We start from the raw sequence: 7,365 nt of genomic DNA, 5'->3' as shown, positions 1-7,365 counted from the left end.
AGGTATTCTAAATGTTCCTGACAAACCTTTGTTCATTGGCGGTGTGTTGTCCCACCTTCCAGGTATCATGGTATTGAAGTACATTTATTATGATACTTTTTTGAATGAGGATAGAGTTCAGCTTGCCAAAGAAGAAAGAACAGGCCTCTGTAGTTTGGATCTAATGATCTTTATTCCTACTGACTAAGCCAGACAAAAATTCAAATATCTGTTATTCACTATGGACACCAGTCAGCCCATGTGGTTTGACTGTACCAGGAAGGCACCTAACTGTATGGAAGTAGAGCTCCTTACAGTGGTGTACCCAGAAATTTAGTCAGGAAGGGTGGGGGGCCTTATTATGCCTTGTTTTACTAACAGCCAGCCCTAGATTTTGAAATTTTTTTTGTACATTTGATGTTCTTTTGGTGGGGGAGAGATGACTCCCATCCCGGATATGTCACTATCTCCATGCATTTCCATTCTCTGTCATAGTGGAGATTGCTTGATCATCATTCCACTTCCTTTTACCTCTTAAAGTAGTCACAGGTGCCATTGATGTTAGGCTGCGTGAACCCCACAGCTGCTTCTACATGAACATTGAAAAATCCCTTCCTGAAAACCCAACACAGGAATCAAACCCGATTCTCCTTCAGGTGTTGCTGGATATTTAGCTTGTCCTAGAAAGTACTTCGTTGGAAATTTCTCCCTTTTAGAAAAATTGCTATGATATGTTGGTTTTGAAAAATTACATCTGTTTAGAATTTCTTCTAAATCATTCAACTGAATCTCTGTGTTGTTTGTTTTTGCTGCTGCCTGATGGAAAATATTCCCACATAGTCATGAAAATGCTGATTCGGGCGAAACGTTGAGTGAGAGCAGTCAGATGCCCTACCAACTGGACAACACAGCTCATAGTCTACCTGGTGTTGTCATATATGTCATGATAAGAGACTCTTAGTCCACCTACTCTAAAGCTATAAGTCACTCACTGACCTTCATAGAAATCCATGACATCCAATATCCAACCATGTAACATTTTTTAAGCATCCTCTTTTCCCTTTCCCTTAGTCCAGTGTCCATTCTCACTGATATCATCAATAGTGTTGTCATCGTGGAACACTACTCAGCAGGAAAAAGAAGCAAAGGACTTAGTATTACATTGTTAACTGGTTGCCATGTCTTAATGTGGCAGTTAAATATTCCTCATATAGCACAATATTAAGTGAAACATACCATCAACACTAAGGATGGCCAAAAAGTCTGGATCTGGTCTACCATATTCTGATGATATTGGAGCCACGAAAACTGGATACTTGGAAGTGGAACTGTAAATTTGGTACCCAAATCCAGAACTGAAAATCAGGTACTTGGATGTGGAAATGAAAATAGGTTACCTGGATCCAGAACCAAAATTATGGTACCCTGATTACACCCCTTGATCAAAAATTCTGGGGAGATAGAGGGGCAGTTGGCCGCTCTTCGACACAGCTTAATCGCCCCATTCCCTCCAAACACAAGATGACAATAAATCTTCAGTGAACATATGTATATTGTAACGAACCTGAGAGTTTAAGATTTTATATTTATAAGAAGATTTTTAAAATGTTTGTTACTTCAAATAATGTGCAAGTTGTCACAGATAATTATAGTTAGACTGATACAGTTGTAGTTGGAACTTTTATATATGTTTATAAATACGTCAAAATCTGTTCGTGTTGACGTCACTTTCTAATCTCAGCCAAGGAAGTGAACTAACCTGAATGTTTCTCACCTGACGACAGACTGAGTTTTAAAAACAATTGAAGGTGAAGTATAATAAGAACTTGGAAACAGAGAGAATTGAAAAAAAAATATTTTGGTTTTCGAGTTTTCTTCTTGCCGATAAGTTGAAAGTAAGCAAATAATTATGTTCTTTGACTTTCGCTATATGTGAGGGAATTGCTAACGTTAGTATTGAATGTTCTAGTGTTTTACTGGTAAGTGATTAAGAAATATACGTGATTATAAAACTGCGTTTTAACTTTGAAAACAGTGTTGTGTTTCTTTTCTACCCAGCAAGCCCTGATGATTTGCAGATTCTCATGTTCCCAACTAAAGGAGTAGCGAACTAACTTTGTGACGACTGGTGTACAACCGGGGGGACATTGCATAGTTATTTTGACATACCAACGTGGGGCTCGAGTGCACAGTTATTTTGGTACAATCGTGGGGGCTTGAGTGCAAAGTTATTTTAGCAATTAAAACGTGATACCCGGTTTAGTGCATACTGAAAGTCTTCGTCCATAGAATTCACGAAGGTGATATTGAAAGTTGTTGGAATTCACGAAGGTAAAAGTGCGATAGTGAAGTGAAGGCAGAGCGTATAGAAGGAGAAGTGGGCGCACTCTGCGACTTTCCCATAGCGGGTGGCGGACCAATGAACTAATGGCGCTGGTGTCGCATTCAGCTGTAGCTTGCTGCCAGCACCCCAACAAAAGAACGTGAATGAGAAACAAAGATGCCGTCGTGTTTTGTGCCGGGGTTGTAAATCGGGTTACAGTGGAAAGGTGAAAGGTAGGCGTTTCTTTTCAGTACCGAAAGACAAGACGCGCTTAATGAAATGGACTAAAGCTATTCCGCGAAAGGATAGAGATCTGAGTTCCACTAGCAAGGTTTGTGATCTGCATTTCGCCCAAGAGTGGATAATAAAAGATGATTTGTTCCAAGTGAACGGTGAACACGTGAAAATACCTAGAGTACAATGGAAACTGAAATCTGAAGCCATTCCTCATATTTTCCCAAATGTGCCCAAATATTTGTCTACTCCCAGGAAAGCACGTAAAGAACCTGCCAACAGACAAACTGACTCAACTAAGAGAGAGAAGAATCCAGATCATGAGAAGTCAGCAGGAGCAAGTGGTAAGCAAAATGCATGTAATGTTATAAGTACACCTTGCCCTTCAACTTCTGAGAAACAATCTGACTCAGTAAATTCAATTAAACGAATAGAATCTCTAAAACGTCAATTGAAAAACGTGAATCGCAAATTAAAGCGATATGAAATAAATCTTTCCTCAGCCAAATGTAGGATTTATTTATTAGAAAGGCAAGTGAAATCAATGGCATGCCAATGCAATGGATATAATAATAAATTCCTCAACAAAAAGCAGAAGATGGTTATAGATTGCATGCTAAAAAAGTGCCAGGTGAAGTCCTCGAAAGGTATGAGGTATAGTGAGGAGTTTATTTTAGAGAGTTTATTATTAAAAATAAAATCCCCTAAGGGTTACAAGCATTGTTTAAAGCATGATTTATTGCCTCTTCCATCGCAGCAGCATTTAAGAAAACTTATTAAAGGGTTAAAGTGTACATACGGCCTAAATCCACATGCCATAAATGCAATAAGTGACTGTTACAAAAATGAAACGGACGATAACAAGAGGTATGGAATTGTGGTTTTTGATGAAGTCAAACTTAGGGAGGAAATTCGTTTCAATAGCTCTTCTCTTAAAGTGGACGGATTTGTTGACTTTGGGAACGAAACTCCAGATTCGCAAAAAAATGTTTTAGCAAATCATGTCCTGGTTTTTATGTTTATACCTTTTATATACGATTGGGTACAGCCTGTTGCTATTTATGCAAGCCGAAATTCCACTCCTACAGAAATACTTGTTAAAATATTTATCCAAGTAGTCCTTCAATTGGAAAAAGCAGGTGCTAATATTGTCGGCTTTACGTGTGACGGCAGCTCAACAAATAAAAAGGCTTGGAAAACATTAGGAATAAACAAAAAACAACCATTTATCTTAAATCCTGCCGATAACAATAGGAAAATATGGGCTTTTTCAGATTTCGTTCACATTCTGAAATGCATAAGGAATCACTTTCACGACAAAATTCAATTGCTTTATGAAGGAAGTACCATCAATTTTGATTGCTATCGGAAAGTTTATGATGCAGACATAGACCAGTCCACCGGTCTTAGAGTATGTCCTAAAATAACATCCACACATATAGACCCGTCGCCGTTCCAGAGGATGAATGCCAGATTGGCATTTCAGCTTTTCAGCAGAAGCGTTGCGGATGGAATTAGATTTTTTCGACAGACCAATAGTTCGGCTGATTTGAACGGCAGTGAGCACACAGAAAAGTTTACAAGAGATTTAAACGACGTTAGTGACGCTTTGAATTCTCGAATTCCTTCCAACGCCTTATACAATGGTTCAAGGTCTCACATACTCTTGTGCAATTTTCTAACCACATTAAAAACAAGTGATAATACCTTTGCATCCAATAGGACCATGGAATCGCTAGTAATTTCTTTGCAGAGTACTTTGCAACTGAGTGAATGGCTGTGGGACAAAGGCTACAAATATGTGTTAACGGGGAAATTAAGCCAAGATCCCCTTGAGCGACATTTTGGAATTTTACGTTCCTTAAGCTGTGATGACCATCCCTCGACCATAGACTTCTTACATTTGCATTTGTTGCAATGTATTTATGTCCCAGTTAAACAGGCGCTATCTTCGTCTGCAAACTGCGAGGTCAGAAGCGATGTGCCACTCACTTCGTTCGTCAGTCAGATGCGCCTATTAGCGAAAAAACGAGAGAAAAGCAATAAGGAACTGAAATCGTCAATTGAAAATTGCATTAAAGATAAAATGGTAACTCCTGCTGAATACTCGTATCAATGTTGGGAAAGTGACGTACGCATTGCAGATGAAGCCTCGATTGATTATGTTGCAACGGAAAGATCCTTAAGCCAAGCGTCAGGTTAACCTTGCAGCAGGTTTTCACATATGTAGATCCAAACGTGCGCGCAAGAATATAGTTCCACTGAGACGGGTTCTATTCCGACACAACTGCATACTTCCAAGAAAACAGTTATTTAATTTGTAAAATACAGACGAAATAATACATCCATTAGCAGGTGTGGACTTGATCGGTTGCAATCACTGTGCAGACGAACTTGGATCCGCAGATTCGCCAACTGGAGTTTGTATTGAGCTGAGGAATCCCTGAAGCCCAAGTGCGAGTCGAGCAAGACTGAATACGTTGCAGAGCGCGTGGAATCCGTGATACGAGTGTTGCACATCCCACTATTTTAACCCTATGTTTATTGTGATTAATAATCGTGCTATACAGCGGCGAGAATGGCTGAATCAAGCAAGGTCTCCTGTTCAGCGAGTGTTATTGTGTGCTTCATCCGAAGGGAAAAGCTCTTCAAATCAAGCAAGTTGTTTAAAATGCATAATCCTCCTTACGGAAACAAGATCAAAGTAAAACAGGGCGTGAGGTGATTTGCCGTCAATGGGCGCACGAACTGTATCCCGGGTGTTGAATGATTTGCGGTTTGAGTTTAGCAAGAGGAAACGATTGTTTGTTGTTTGACTACAAAAGAATGTCCCCGGTATTAAAAGATATCTCCGTGAGAAGAAACATGTTTATTATTTGGACCAGACGTGCTTTAACTCTGGGAGGGGCGTGGGCGTTATATTGATTTATATATATATATATATATATATATATATATATATATATATATATCACCATGCAAAACCACCGCCAGGGCTGAAGAAACCGACGAGAAAGGGAGAGGGGAAGGGGGAGGCTTATTGTTTCACCCACTGACGGCAATGACGTCTTTGTTGAAGGCGCATATATTTACTGTTCCGTGCAAGGAAAGGGATGGATGATTAGCAAGAAATGGACAGACCAAGATTTGAATCCTGGTTTAGTGAAGTGATTCATAAATTGTAACCAGAATAATAGCAGCAGACAATGCACCTGATTGTATATATCCACAATAACAAATCATACTTTTTTTTTTGCTGGTATAACTTGAAGTGCGTGTGTCTTACAGTAACAAAGGTTTTCATAAACGTATTTTTTTATAAACCAAAAACAATAATTTGTCATTCAAGTCAAGAGGGCCTGTCGTTGTTTACTTATATCTTTGTTTATTTTTATTTTTGCGTGCTCGAAATATACACACATGCTCATGGGCGTCCGGAAGGGGGGGCAAGGGGGCCGTTCCCTCCCTGGAAAATGAAAGTCAACCAAAAATTATGTATTTCACACATATAATTTCATTTTAGTCACAATAATATGTGTTAATTATTGCATTAACACAATAAATTCAAATTTAAGCAATGTTATTAGGGAACTACACTCTTTTGGGGGAAATGTGACTTGTTTGCCCCCCGGGAAAAATACTCTCATGTTTCGAAGATATTTCGCATTTATATTAAGTAATGACACATTTTTTTAAATAATTTATGCGCCGAAAGTACTTCTAAAATGTTATGTTTCAGGAGACGAAAAGAAACACAAATATATTCCGCTTGACATGCATGCGGGTTTTGATGTGTTGTGCGGTTGGCAATACTGTGGATTTTCTCAGTGTCTGCGATGTAAGCAGCTCGGCGGTTGAGGCAAGACTGGCACGGAAGATTCTGTGCTCAGTTCCCGCGCGGATTGATACATAAAACCTGACGCTTGGCTTAGTATATTATTTGGCAGGTTACATAATAAAACACTCGCATAAATTTATTTTGTGCCAACAATGCATCAGTTCTCTTCGCAGTCTAACACACAAACATCAGGAGATGCGGCCTTCACGCAAATACGAGATTACGGATCGAAGAACAACACGTCGTTTCTCACTCATCCCTCGAACAGCATTCTCAACATCCTCCTGCATGTTGAAAGGGCAATCAAAAGTAAACTTTGTTTGGCCAATACAATGTGGAGCGACTTATTTTTTGACTGTCTCAATGCCATAGAAAATATCCCTGTTCCATCTTCAGAAATAGGTTGCTGTGATGAACACTCCAGAGACATTATTCCCAAAGTAGTGCTACATTATATAAAATGCAGATTTTTCTTCCGGACAAAAGAAATTCGTAAGGAGCTACATTCATCCAAGTCGGCAAAATCATCCCGGAAACTTTCCAAGGTGTCGAACAACTAGCTTTGGTGAGTACCTACATATCATTATTCATTTTATTATTTATTATCGTTTCCGTTAAATAAATCCTGTAATTTTACTTCAGAAATTGTTAAATATGTATTTCAAATGTTAAGCGTGTTTTGAATTAAAATTGTGTGGCGTACTGTCATAATTTACAACAAGTGTTACTTGGTTACATTGCTGGGCTAATCGAGCGGGCCAGCAGACTTCAACACTAGAGCCACCTCGCGGCGGAACCACGGAACTACGTCAAGTGCGCACACTTCTCCTACTATACGCTCTGGTGAAGGTATTAACTGGTAAGAGCCATAGACGGTGTTGTAGAATGGAGAAAGACGCGACAGGAATGAATCTGCGAAGCAGAGGAAGAACGACAATGGATGCAGAAACCAAGTTTGGATGCTGTGACGATCTTACCAATGACAGGGAAT

The sequence above is a fragment of the Lepisma saccharinum genome, chromosome 1 (genome assembly GCF_977018435.1).
Source record: "Lepisma saccharinum chromosome 1, izLepSacc3.1, whole genome shotgun sequence".
In the NCBI taxonomy this organism is placed as follows: Eukaryota; Metazoa; Arthropoda; class Insecta; order Zygentoma; family Lepismatidae; genus Lepisma; species Lepisma saccharinum.
Note: the sequence above shows the minus strand (reverse complement) of the source record.